The sequence below is a fragment of the Poecile atricapillus genome, chromosome 14 (assembly GCF_030490865.1).
Source record: "Poecile atricapillus isolate bPoeAtr1 chromosome 14, bPoeAtr1.hap1, whole genome shotgun sequence".
Taxonomy (NCBI): domain Eukaryota; kingdom Metazoa; phylum Chordata; class Aves; order Passeriformes; family Paridae; genus Poecile; species Poecile atricapillus.
In genome coordinates, this window is record NC_081262.1 from 14,294,895 (window position 1) to 14,308,421 (window position 13,527).

The 13,527-nt window shown below is 37.7% G+C and overlaps 1 protein-coding gene across 1 annotated transcript in view; it reads left to right on the forward strand.

Annotated features, from left to right (window-relative positions):
* Window positions 1-13,527, forward strand: part of USP22 (ubiquitin specific peptidase 22) — a 92,723-nt gene that overhangs the window by 17,677 nt on the left and 61,519 nt on the right. The window lies entirely within an intron of this gene.

The window sequence follows — 13,527 nt, forward strand, 5'->3', positions numbered from 1 at the left end:
ATATTTGAACAAATACAGAGTAATAAAACTGTAATTGTAATTCATGTATGTTCAACAAACAAAGCATTAATTTTATTAGTTTTTCCAGCAGTCTGTGTGTTTGAAGTGTGTGGTTTGTTCTTTCTTAAGCCTGTGGTTCATTAAACTTTCTGCACTGTTTTGTCTCATCTATCAGGCAGTCTCACGTTGATTTGGTGTTTTATATGTAGGTATTTTGTAGGTAATTATTTTAAAAAGTCAAAAAATGTATGCAAAGGCTGGATTAGTAGTTACTTGTAAAGTTTTCCCCTTCTCCATGGTATTGTCTTAATCATAAAAGAAGAAAAATGTTCCTCAGGTTGTTCCAATCAGTCTGCATTCAGTGACTGAGTTCTGGTCCACTGAACAGTCACTGCTCTGTTATATCAGAGTTAATAACACTGTGACTTCATCTATTGTTTTACTAAAAAGGCAAATAATTTTTGTAAGTGGTTATAAAATTTCTTTCTTTCAATCCCCATGTCTCATGACAGGCTCTTATTAAACTTCATCTCATATCATGAGAGACCAGACTGTATGATGAGAAAATGTGTTTTGGTATTTAGAATCTTGTAAGAGCACTCTACTTACTTCTTTTTTGTAATGTCGTTGGGTGGAGCTCAGGGTTTGTTTTTTTTTTCCTATATAAATACATTTCCAGATATTAACTTTTGAAAGGCTCAGTTTGAATTTTGAGGTTTTAATCCTTCATTTCAATGCATGAAATCATTGTAGGGGATTTTTTTTTTTAAAGTTTAATTAGGGTTTTTTTGGTGTGTGTATATATGTTAAAAACCCACACGCATATAGTCACTGGTAATTTGCTTAACCTTGGGCAGGAAAAGTGGAGAGTGGTAATAGGAGATGCTTCAAGGTGTGTGGTATCCATACAGAACAGAATCTGTTCTTTCTCTGCCGTTTTAAGCCTTGGGGTCACTAATTTAACGATCAATTAAAGAGGCTTCAAGGTCTGCTGTGTTTTGTCAGAACAGCAGAGCTAGACCATATGCACGATGTTTTTTCCCTTTATCCTTTTTTGTAATTTCTTTGGGTATGTTTGGCTGTTGGTGTTTGTTGTCTTATTCTCTGATTAAAAGATGAATTCAGTTTGCGATAGGAGTTAAAAAGCAATTTGTTTCACCGATGCGTGTTCCAGTTTTAATTAGTGTCTTTTTTCTAGTTGGGACTCTTCAGATACATGATTTTTGTTTCCCAAAGAAGTTATTTAAATCACATGATTATTATATTTATACAACTGAAGTTTTCTGTGCTCTGCTTTGCACAAAAGTGCATGTGTGCCAAGTACCCTCATACTCTTCTGATAAAATAAGCTCTAAATGATATCTGAGTAATTCTTTTTCTGAAGCTGTCTGCAGCTTTGCTGTACAGATGCCCTTTTGCTAAATGAAACACTACTTATCTTAATTATTAGTGTTAATGGACGTGCTGTGGGCTCATTATTTGCTATTGTCAGGTAGAATCTAAGTTATGTCTTTTTTCTGCTTGACAAATGTGACAGAACTGTAGTTCTGACTGTCGTGTCTGAATGAATCAGTGCCACGTGCGTGAGGAGTTGCTGGCAATCACCTGGAATGCATAAACAGACTGACTTCTTTTAAGCATCTTTTGCAGGCACTGTTATTCCTGAAATGCCACGTGCTCCTAATTTGTCAGGTGCATGTGTTCCAATGATGGCTTACAGTTTCTCCTTCTGCATTTTTCTCTTCTTAAAGGTCTCTCGGCTCTTACAGAATCTGCTTCTGTCCAAGGATGCAATGTGAACTGTTGAATACCCATGGCATTAATATAAGTAGATGTAAATAGATGAAAGCCTCTACAAAACCCCATGTATTTTCCCATTATACAGACAATTCTTGTGTTAAGGTATTATTTTTAATTGAAATTGCAGTGTGTTCCTGGTACTTGGAGTTTGCTGAATGTTAAGAGTATATAAATTGCATTCTGAAACCATTTTTGCAGGAAATTAAGATTCAAATTCTCTTTTCTTTCTTCCAAGTAGAATGGTTACACTTTTTAACACATTATACGTATGTGTGTGTGTATATATGTACATAAATTGTATTTTCATTTGAGAAGGAAGATTAATTCTTTCCAAAATGCAGTTTCCCAAGAGCCAGTGAAGAAAAGGGAGCTGAGTAGGCTGAAACAATTTTGATATAAGTTGTCACATTGACTGGAGTTATATTTTCCCTCTTTCTGTATAGTATTCCTGACATGTCCACTATGTGGATTTTTTTCTCCTTGTTGGTTTTTGGTGTTGTTAGTTGACTTGTCTCTAGCAGAACTGCGGTGATAAATTTGCTGTGCAAACACTTGTTCAAAGGGTCATGTGGAATATTAATAGATCTGATAAGTCCTTTCTCCATGAGTTTTACCTGGGAATGGTGAACTGGAAAGTCGTAATGCAGATTTTGGGTTAAATGTGTAGATATCACTGTCCCCATTAGTAACCATCACTTCATTATCTGAAATTGGATGTCAGGAAACCCTGCTCTCATTAACTCTTTTGGCACGTTAATTTCAATTATTTCATTACTGAGGAAGAAGTGCCAGGGAATGGATTTGCAGGACTGATGGAAACCACTTGAACTTGCCTGTAAAGTTTCTGAAAAATCTCCCCTCTCTTAGAGAATCTTTTCTCTGCATCTTTAATTTCTGTGTGATTAATGAAAGAATAACTGGATTAATTTATTAACTTTGACAGGCAAATTGTCTTTTGCATCCAAGTACTGTTCTAGTTCTCTGGCAGTGGACAAAATTAAGTCTCTAACGGAAACCTTAATGTCTTCACAAAAAAAGAGGTGGGAAATGTTCTGTATTATGTAGCATGTTACTTTTTCTTGCTTACAGGACACAGACATAGGGGCTTGTAGAGCACCTGGAAGGTGAAAGGTTTGTACTTGAACACTTCATTGACCTGACTCGTGTAAGGACAGGAGTTAAACCTGGTGAAGGTGAACCCATTCGTGTTTCTTTTTAAAATCCGGTCTTTGTCGCTAAGCTTTATAAGCATTTTTGGTTTGGATGTAGTTTCAAGATATTCTTTGACATCTTTAAACATTTTGCTTTGCTGTCTTGTAACTTGAGTTCTTGTATTCTGGTTTAAAGAGCATTTTGTGAGAATGTGAGGCAACGTGCATATTATGAGTTCTGAAGTACTGTCAGAAAAATGCACTGTGGAATGAAGAGGTGGCATCATGTCTAAAGTGTTCTGTCTTGACAGTTCCTGTTCTGCAGAACTCTGAACAGTTTCAGGAGCTCAAATAGTTTTACAATTTTTTTAAAGTTCAGATTTTGAATTATTTAGGGTTAAAGCTGTGTCCCTTTTGAAAGATCACTAACAACTGCTTAGAGCTGGCTATCAGACGTAGTTCTTGGAACTCCCCAGTTGCTCAGTAAGATGAGTCTTTTATGGGGTACAGCATTAAGGAGTTGTTCTGGTTTCTGGTTTATTTGGTTTGGGTGGGTTTTTTTTGTACTTTTCACATACTCCTGAAGACACAGGATTTGATATATTTGGTAGCATAAAGGCAGATGGATTTTTATCTCACCAGGACTGGGTAGCACTTCAACTGAAATATCTTCCATTTCCATCCTTCATATTTTAATAGAAGCTTTAGAATTTCATGTAATCTAAAAGAAACTGGTGTTTACACAGACAAGTTGTCTAATGCCCACATTGTTTTCATGCTTTACATCAAGGAAGGAAGGCTTGGTTTAGTTCCTGTACTTTTTAATTGTGTTTTGACCCTTTCTTCTGCAGCCCTTCCAACTCCTTCCTTCGGAGCAGCAGAGGGTAGGTGAGACAGGCTTCTCTGTAAAACATGGCAAGTCAAATGGCAAAAAGTAGAGGTACCTTGGGTTTGATTTATTCCATCCTTTAAAGAGAAAGGAAAATAGGGACAAAGCTCTGCTGTTGATATTATGAAATAGACTTTCACTGTAATTAACAGCCTGGGAGTTTTCTGCATGCTTTTCTTATCCTGGTGTTGCGAAAGCTTTCTGTCCTGCTGGGATTTCTTTTTGGAATGCAGAGGTGTGTTCTAGTTAAAAGCATGTGCTTTGCCTAATAAGCTTTCCTAGCCACTGAGCCCAGCTGGCTGCTGCAGTCTGCATTTGTTTTGTCTTAACTAATTTTTAAAGCCATGCTTTAAATGAAACTAACACTTTTTACATTAAATGACAAACCAAGCACAATGTCCATAAATGAAACTCAACACTGTAATCTACTAATTTTTGCTTTCAATCGGCAGCATTATGTAACCAAGCAGCCTACTAAAAAGGAAGATGTGGAAATAATACTGGTGGGATGTGAATGGGGCTAAGCTGAAGGGATCAGCCTTTGTTGGAGGGAATGTCTATGTTGAGTTAAGGGTTTAGCACTTCCTCTCATAAATACAGAAGATGAGTGAAGAGAGTGGGGCCTGGCTGGTCAGCACAAAATGTTCTTGTCAAATCTTGGTATCTTTTGCTGTAGGTGATGATGAGTGTCATCAACATGTAGCACTTTGCTGGAGTCTCCTGATGGGTTAACTTTCAGGGTTGCTGCAGTCTTGCAGCTACCTTGAGTTGATAAAAAGTGTTCAAACACTCTGAAATTCAGCCAAATCTTTCCAATTTGATCCAAATTATGAATGAACAGAAGAAATGCTGGAAGGTAAAACATGAAATAGAAAGTCTGTTTCAAAATACTCATGAATCATTGTTTACAAGTCTACAACAGTGACACTGGAATTGTTGTGCAAGTTTGTTCTTCATGAATTTGTGGAAAATAATGTTTTTGTTCTGACTTTGTGCTGAATATGAACATTTTTCATCTAGTGCTAGTCAAATATACAAAGCTCTGGCCAATTCCTGCTTGGCTGTTAGTTTCAGTGGAGCTTTTTTAATATGATGCAGCAGCTGCTTGGAAATTAAATGAAAGAAAAACCAAACCCATAACAACAATAATAAAACCACCACCACCAAAATATCTCTGTAACCCCATTTGGATATTTATTCACAGAAATAAGGGCAGATTTTTTTCTTCTAGTGAATTCACATTGCTCAGAGCTGCTATGAGCAGGAACTTCTGTTGCTGTGAGGGTGAGTGGTATCTGACCTGCACACAAATATTCTCCTGGTCCTTGCAGGCAGCTGTGTGAGCTGGGTCCAAGTGAAGGTTTGAACCTCTTTGCTGGTTCTTTTTGCTGCTTTTTGAAGAACTGCATCGCAGTGAAGCTCTAGACCTCTTTTTTTTCTTTACACAAATGTCAGTGGACAGATTTAGGGCCTGGATGTCAACTCCATTCACTTACAAGTTTGCCTCATGTTTATTAAATTGTGACTGATCAGAATCATAGTAAGTTTTTTGGAGTCAGAATTACTGAGGATGACACCTCAAAAAGACACAGGTAATTGCATTTGCACTATTAAAAAAAGGTGGACTTTTTCATGTGATTTAAAAGAAAAACATACTTTTTTTTTCCTTAGTAGCACTCCTTTTGGTAATGTACTGAAGAGACTAATCAAAATATCAGGATGAATTTCTGACTGCTCCATTTTAAAAATCTCAATTCAGAAATTTGTCAGTTTAGGTCGCCTGAACTAAGCAGTGGCACTAATGTATAACTAATCTATTAATGGCCTACAGGCAGCTGTGAGAAGAAAATATATGGATTTTTACTTAATACTCATGATCGGTACATTAAGAAAACAAACAAACAAAGTGTTGTTGAGTGTGTGGATATTGGTAGCTAAAAAAATCAGAGAAGATCTCTTCAGATGTAGTCAACAAACTGCAGTGAGGAAGGAACCCAGAACTTGCTTCTGTGAGGTTGTCATCCTACACTCTTCCTATAACTGAAACCTTGTTAAAATACATAATAACCAAGTGGTGTCTTAACAGTCCTGATACCAGTGGGGCACACTGGATGACATTTTTGTTGCTTCTTGGTTCCATATATGTGATTCTGAACTTCCCTGTGTGGGAAGGACCCCTTCCCCAAGCCCTGCTTAACCACAGGATGTAGAATTCCCTGTGCCCTGATCTTGAGAGGCACTCACAGTTTATCAGCACTTTCCTCCCAATGAATTCCTTTGGGAGGAGGGTAAAATGCACATATTTTGCAAAACAAGTAAATGTTCTAAATACATCACGAAGTGTTAGAACATAGTTGGCTGTACACTCTGTGGAAAAAGACAGAAGATCTTTGCTAAGAATCTATCGCCCACCTTCCTACATACTTTGTGATTAATGTTTATTATATTATTGTGGGACTGCAGCAATTTGCTAACTCTTTAAATGGATAAAGGAGTAAATCCCTGTCATGAGAATGTTGCTTTCCCAGCTGTTTTTTTCTGAAGATACTTTCATTCATCTTACCAGTTTTAATGTGAGAAATCTAAGCTCCTTTTCTCTTCCAGAACATATTTTATGCTCATATTGCTTTAATAATGTTTTTTCTATGCTGACCTGCTTGTCTGTAGAGTTCAGAATATCCATCTGTCTAAATCTTGTCTGCTAAAGGGTGAATTGCAATTCTGACTACCTCTGTCTTATCTCTGTAACTTTAGGCTTGCAAATTTGCATAAAAGTTTAGTAGTGAATGAAAGACCTCTTATTTAGCTCTAGTAACATGAATTATTGATTTGTTTTGTATTGAGGCGTGAGGAAACAGTAAGCTTCAGCTTACTGGATATCAAACATATTCTGTGCAAGCACATTGAGAATTTGCTTTCATTCTTTGGCTGTTCCTCAGCAGTAATGTGTAGATTGGTTTGAAGTATTCCTGAACATAAATACTCAGATGCTGACTGCTTTAAAATCATAAGTGAAACTAGACAAGCAGAATTTCTAATTTCATATATATATGTCATATATAAGAAGTCAGTTCTTGACAAATCAACAATGGGATGTGCCCCATTCAGTGTGGCATTGAGGATTTTAAAATCAGAACTATTTGGGTTGGAAGGGATCTTAAAGGTCAGTCAGTCACTAATAGATGCTGTCTGTCATTCTACTGCTGCTCATTTTCTACGGTTCATTTTTTTTTGCTGTATTTGTCCCACAATTAAGTCACACCATGGAGAATCTGTGCTTTAGCATCATCCCATCCATCTTTCCTACCAGCAGAATTGCTTTGACTTTGATCTGGACTAATTAAGTGCCTATATTTTTACGGCAGTTTTATAATAGATAAAGAAAAGATAGCTGGAATATGTGTACTTTTCCAAATGAGCCTGTAGGAGTTTTTAGGGCTCTGATCCTATGTATCCTCAAGTTTCTTTTATCTTTCCTTACTGAAAGGATGCTATCTAGAGTATCCAAGTACTGTGGCAAACTTCCCAAGAGCATTCCTGTTTTCATAGGAAGAATCCCATTTCTTAGTTTTTACACAGGGCAAAATGTAATCTCTGCAGCCTGGGCAGGCTTTAATAAGACTCTGCATAGCATCAGGCAGGTTTGGCTGTTTAGCTTATTCCTTGAATTGCTTCCCCAGTCACGTGCCCACAGAAGAGATCGATACATTACCTAATAGAACATTTAAAAACATTTCCACGATTTGCTGACGTGGGGGAATGGTGAGGGAAAGGAATAGATTTTGCACTCCATCTGAGCACACACTGCTGCGGTCTTGGCGAGCCCCTTGTTCTCATGTGGAATTTGCTGCTGCAGTGGTGCATTGCAGGAAATAGATAAAAATCAACACACAGAATGTATCCATGCAATGTGTATATCCAGGGAAAGAACCGTGCATTTGAACCTGAAGAAGCTTATGTGTTTTCACAAGGCAAATAGATTTTCCACTGCTAAAAGAATCTTACTACAGAAGGGCATGTGTTTTAATTTGAATAAGGTCCATTATTTAAATGGTTTTAAAACACAATAGGCTCTTAACTGCATCTTTTATGGAGTACTTGAGAAATCATTTAGGTTTGTAAATGCTGGTGGAGTGGATGAGCACCTACCAAAGGAGAAGCAAAGAAGCAATTTCAGCATAGTCATTTGAATTCCAGAGAATTGCTTTGTTCTTGTTGAAATAGAACTTTTTACTACTGTGACTATGTACAGGAAAAGCAGAATTACATTTTTAGAGCATCCTCCTATTTTTTTGTCTAGCTCATGCTGTCTTTTAAATCACACAATTCTTCCCTTCCTCCCAAGTTTCGTTTCAGCCTTGAACCTGTTGCAGAATTTTGTGTAAAATAAAAAATGGGAAAAGTTAAAAAAACTACAGAGATTCAATATCCATCTCTTGAAATGACACATCATCCAGAATAAGGACAGCAGGAGAAAAATCTGTATGTGGAATTAATGATACCTACTCAGTTCTCTGTTTTGTCCCCAGACATAATTATTAATTTCATCTGAGTTACGTAGTTGTAGGTTGATTTGCAGTGTTCTCTTGATGAGAGCCCTTGAATCAAAGTCATGTTTTTGTAACTTGGATAGACTTTGGCTACAACATGGTTCTCATTTAACAACATGTCTTCATTTCAGAGTGAATTCAGAAATATGTCTTGTATTTTGAGTATTGTCCATGCATGTAATCCCTATCAGATGAAAGGGTAAAAAGTTTCTTCAAGTTGCTTTCTAGCATGTTCAGTGCTTTCCTTTTTCTCTTCCACAGTTTTTTCAGTTACAGACAGAAGTAGGACTCACTGGAATCAGCAGCAAGCTGCTCACATGGTCATAATGGTATATTTTTATTTACACTCCATTTGAGAACTGTGATGTTATTTAACAGCTTAGGCTATTTCATCTTTAATTATAAATTGTGATATTGTTGTCTTCAAACTTCAAGCAGATGGTCAGAGCCAAGTGTCCTGTTCAGTCTGGGAGAGCTGTGTAGACATCTCTGCCTATTTTTTTTTTTTTTTTGGTTCTGCTGCTATCTAAACAAATGTTTAGAATAACCTAATTTATTAAGTTACCTGTGATTTTCTGAGCAGTTACAAAACTCAAAAATTCTGTAACTAGTACACAGTTTTACTTGTACAAATAAAACCTTTATGGGTACCCCTCACCTCAGTGGGTTTGAAAATAAAATTTACAATATTGGTGGCATGCTCTTTTAAAGACAAAATTGACATGTCTAATTGGACAATATCATAATTAAGACTTGGTTGCAGGAAGTGAGTGAACAATACTTGAGTTTTTAATTATTTAAAGCTGATGTGTCAGAGCAGTGCACTGACTCAGAGTAACTGAATCATCCTATCAGCATGTGGAGGAGTGATTTATATGCCATATCATGGAGAACTGTAGAATCAATTCCCTCTTTTTGTCTCTTCAACTCTAAGAACATGGCTTTGAAGTTTTAATTACTTCAATTTCTGACATGTCCCAGCCCCTGTACTGGCGGCTGATGGATTTGTGACAGACTGGTGTCAGGAACACAGCACAGGGAGTCTGGGAGTAAATACAGACTAAGGAGTGACAGAATTGTCGTAAGCCAGATTTGACCCATTTTTGTTACTCTTGAGGTGCAGAGTACTCGAGAGTAATAAATGCTCTGGGCTGTGCTTTAATACTGGCTCTGTCCTCCCACAGGGCAGAAGAAACACCACTCTTGGAATAGCCATAGGGTCTCCATCTTCAGCAAGGAGAGAAGCAGTGGTTGGTTTCATGGCCTTTTGTTATGATCTGTCCTTATTTCCTTTCAAAAAATAGGCCAAGGGAAGCACACTGTTCATCACTCAACATGAGCTGCTGTGGCTGCTTTAGATCTGGAAGAGAATTGGTTGCAAGATGAATAAGAATAAAAATAAAACTCTTGTGTCTAGGCTGTGATCTAAACATAGCGAGGGGAATAGAATAGGCAAAAATTCCCGGAGAGGATTGACTGTGTTCCTAAAATGTGAATATTAAGGCCTGGAACACTGAATATGTGAGGAAATGTTTAAATTTTGCTTCAGTGTCTTGATATGTGGCCCAGTGATGGTATTTGCACTTCATACAAAAAAAAAATTCAGTCTAAGGTCTCTGACTTTTCTGGTTTGGGTTTGCTTTTTCTTCTTTCCCCTGTTCTGCTGTTAAGGTAATGAACACTGCAAACCTTAAATCAGTCTCTTCACTTTTGTTCATATGTCTGCGAAGGATTAAGAATTCAAAAAAGCAGAGTTTTATTGCAGGAACTGTCACAGATTCCTAAGGCTCTGCACAAGTGCTGCTTTCACCTTTTTTCAAATCCTCTGAAGCACAACCTTGTAAGGAATAGTTTGGCAGAGCTGAGGTAACACTTCTGGAGCACAAACACTGCTTCTGGGGAACGAAGCAGGTTATGGTGGTAAACTTAGGCATGGAGAATTTCCCACATGTATTCTCTAGGTAGGCATATGTAGACCTGCCCAACAACTTAATCTCAGACTGTTCTCAGCAGACTGAGAATAAAGTTGTTTCTGAAGAAGGTTTGGACTGGAAAATTAAGTGTACCCACCAAAAACTTCCAGTAATGATCATAACATGTTAGAAATTTAAATACTTTCTTTCTTTCTGATGTGTCCAAACACTATATGTGTTTTACACAAAAGACTTACTTTAAAAGATGGGGAAATAGATTTAGTTTGGGAAGCTTTTACTTTCCTAACGCTACAAATTTGTACCTGATCCAGCATTGCAGGCATCCATAAATGGTGTTTGCTTTAAGTTTGCCTTAAGAATCTCCTTCTTTGAGTTACTTGTGTGTGACAACACCTTTCTTATGATCTTTTAACCTCCCAAGCCTCCCACTGTCTTGTTAGTATTACCTCAATCATCTTTTCCCCTGTACCTTTGTGGTGGATATGTTTTGCAGACTGTGAAAGGTAGGAGGTCTTTGGCTTATAAGCTTCTAGCGAAAAACCTCTCTATTCTGAAAGTGCTTTGATATATTTAGTGTGAGCATAAGAGGCAAGACTCCTAAGTACCTCAGTGGAAAACTTATAAAAAGATGTTTTCCTCTTATCATATACAGTTAAATAGAAATTGTACTTCTAAAGCTATTTCTGAAATAGCTGCAAATACAGAAGGAGAGTTTGTGATAGCTCTTGGATCCTTCTTGATTTTCCTGCACTATTGGCTTTGTAAGGATAGTTTATTTCCATTTCCATTGCCATTGGTTGATTTGAGGAGCCAGTATCACATGAAGTTGAAACAGGTTTGTGGGTCACACAGGGACTGATGCTCCTGCCCTGTGTGACCTTCTTGCTTTAGGTGGAGCCTGAGCTGGCCCAGGACAGCAGAGCCAGGAGCAGGAGCTGTCGGACTGAGAAGTGCAAGGGCAGAACCTCAGTGGATGTGTTCACTTTCTCCACTGCTGTTCTGATGGTTTGATGGTAAACTAGTAATAAGCTGTTCTGACAATTTGGGAAGATTTGGAGTGTCAGCACTCTAGGTTTTGACTTAGTGATGCCTGCTTCTTTCTTTTTAAACTCATTTTGTATCATGAGCATTGAGAGCAGTGTTTTAGAGGTGCACTCTTGACTTGTCTTACAGGTGATCACAGCCAGTTCCCCTGTGTGTGTCATGTACTGATGTTTGCACCTTCTTTTGCTGGCCTAAACCTCCTCTACAGAGGGTACAAAACCATCCTGGGGTCTGGACCTGTGAGTTACCCCAGCCCTGGCAGCAATACAGGACATCAGTAGAGGGTGAAACACTGCAGAGGGAATTGAGATGCTGTCAGAACTATCAGTAACTCTCTGTATGTGCATACACACGTATTTATATTGTGCGGGACCATTCTTTTCTATCATTTAAAAAACTGATTATAATCTTCCAGAAGGAGATTCAAGGTCTCTTCTGGTTTCTGTGTGTGGTTTGTTGGAATATCTGAGCAAAAGTTAAAGGGGACAGACAGAGGTTTGGTATGGATTGAAGGAACACTGGCTGTGGATGTGAGGACAAGGGATTGTGTATGGAGGTGAAAGATGGAGAGTGGGGAACTTGAGGGTGAGGATAATACAGGAGAGAAGCAGGAAGGGAGCAGCATAATACTGGGAGAGGGTGTGAAGGAAGGGGAAAACTCTTTGTCATGGATAAGGAGGGGATGTTCCTGTATCTTGGAGGAGAAGTGACAGGTTGATTGATAGCTGAAATCCTTGTTGAGTTCCCTGAAGTATCCAGATCATAAGCAAGACCTGACTTGCTTTTTTAAAAAGTTGAATCCTGCTTTAAAACAAGCTGGAGACTGTATGGATCCAACTGATTCTCATTACTCATTTGCAGTATTCTGTTTCATCTTAGACTGTAGCCTCAAGAGATATGAGCAGGGGTGGGAGTATTATGAAACAAAGTAATTTGATTATTTGGGGTGGGGTAGGAGGGTGGCAGCTTTGTTTTAACTTTGCAAATTGTTTAAAAGCACAGACAGATGAAAAGGAGACAGCTAATCCGGTTTAGAATAGCCACTATGGTTTTTGATATTGATTTCCTTCTGCATTCTGTCTCTTAACCTTGTTTTCTTACAACTTTTGAAAACCCATCTTGAGCTATACTGAGCAAATAGGAGGATGTGGATGAAATAGCTTCCTTTCAAGACATGATTGAACTTTTCTTTCAACTTACCACTAAATTTCTTATACATTCTTCATCTCTTAATCTCCACTGCAATAAAAACTCTTTTAAGATACGAATTTTCTGCCTTTCAGCCTAAAATGACCAGCTTTTACATGCTTGTTATGTCATGTGTTTACAATACATTTAATGCTAAAAGATTTATTTTTAGCTGGCTCAGTAAAATAGCTGGTTGCTGGAGTTGTTGTCATAGCAGCAATCTTAACAGATAGGCTGATCCTATTTAGCTTTTGCAGCCAACAAGCGGCCGTTAGGCAACAGTTTGACAGTTCTGCAGCATTTTTCTAAAGATGGAAATTGTGCTGGTGGTGGTGAATTTTTTTTGGCCCAACTTTAAAATATTTCTTTCTGTAGGTGTGTGGAGTTCGATTCAACATTTTCCCCTAACAACTTATGATAACTTTGAATACACAACATGTGAGATTCAGAATTTAAGTCTTAATTTGTAGGAGCTTGAAAATAAATTACATGGTGCAACATATTGCAAGCTGTTTTGATGATTTTTTTAAAAAGCCAAAAGTATTCTGAGAGAAAAATGCCAGACTAGAGAACAAGATTGTGCATCATTTATTCAACAGTAATTTTAAGTCATGGCAGACTGGGTAAATATTACTGAAGAATTTTGTGGGTTGTTTTTGATGAAATGCACTGCCTGGGTTAGATGGTATCTTACAATTTTAGTAATCCAAATTTTTATTTTTTTAGTATGAAGAGAAAAGGATCCTTCTACGTCGACAAGCAAAGAAATAGTATTTTCAGTTTAGGCTGTAAAACCAGACATACCTCCAAGTGTTCTTTGTAGCTCTCAGCTGTTACAGAAATTCAGTTGCCCTTAGACATAGGTCTGAACACAGTTCTGAGATGAAAAGTGAATTTAATGCAAGGAATTTCTCCTGTCTGTAACTTCCAGTCAGATGGTAGTGAACCTAAATTACTTTCAATGTGGTTGG